Raw genomic sequence first — 406 nt, forward strand, 5'->3', positions numbered from 1 at the left:
GATTCATATTCGACCAGAATTTGAAACTCGAAAAAAAGAAAATAAGCTTGAGTTTTGCAAAATATGAACATAAGGCTGGGCAGCGCTGGTTGAAGTCCGAAGTCTGAAATATCCTAATTCTGAAGTCTGAAATGTACCTCCAGGGTTTCCGTAGATTTTGAAGAAGAAAATAATTTTTTATTTTTTTTTGCTGTTCTGAGTCAAATTCACTTTGTTCAAAATAAGAATCTGAAAAAATGATTTATTTGCTGGGAAAAATTTCGTTTAACTTTGTTCAATAGAAATATTGATCCAAACTAATTTGTAGTTGTATTGATATCAAACCACTTGACATTTATCAATAAATATCTTGGATTTTCAAGGGATTTGTGTTGACAAAAACAGAAATTATTCAGTCCAAACAAGA

This window comes from Actinia tenebrosa, unplaced genomic scaffold (assembly GCF_029948245.1).
Source record: "Actinia tenebrosa isolate PJP-AT-01 unplaced genomic scaffold, QUT_ActTen_1.0 PGA_scaffold17__23_contigs__length_9995812, whole genome shotgun sequence".
NCBI lineage: Eukaryota > Metazoa > Cnidaria > Anthozoa > Actiniaria > Actiniidae > Actinia > Actinia tenebrosa.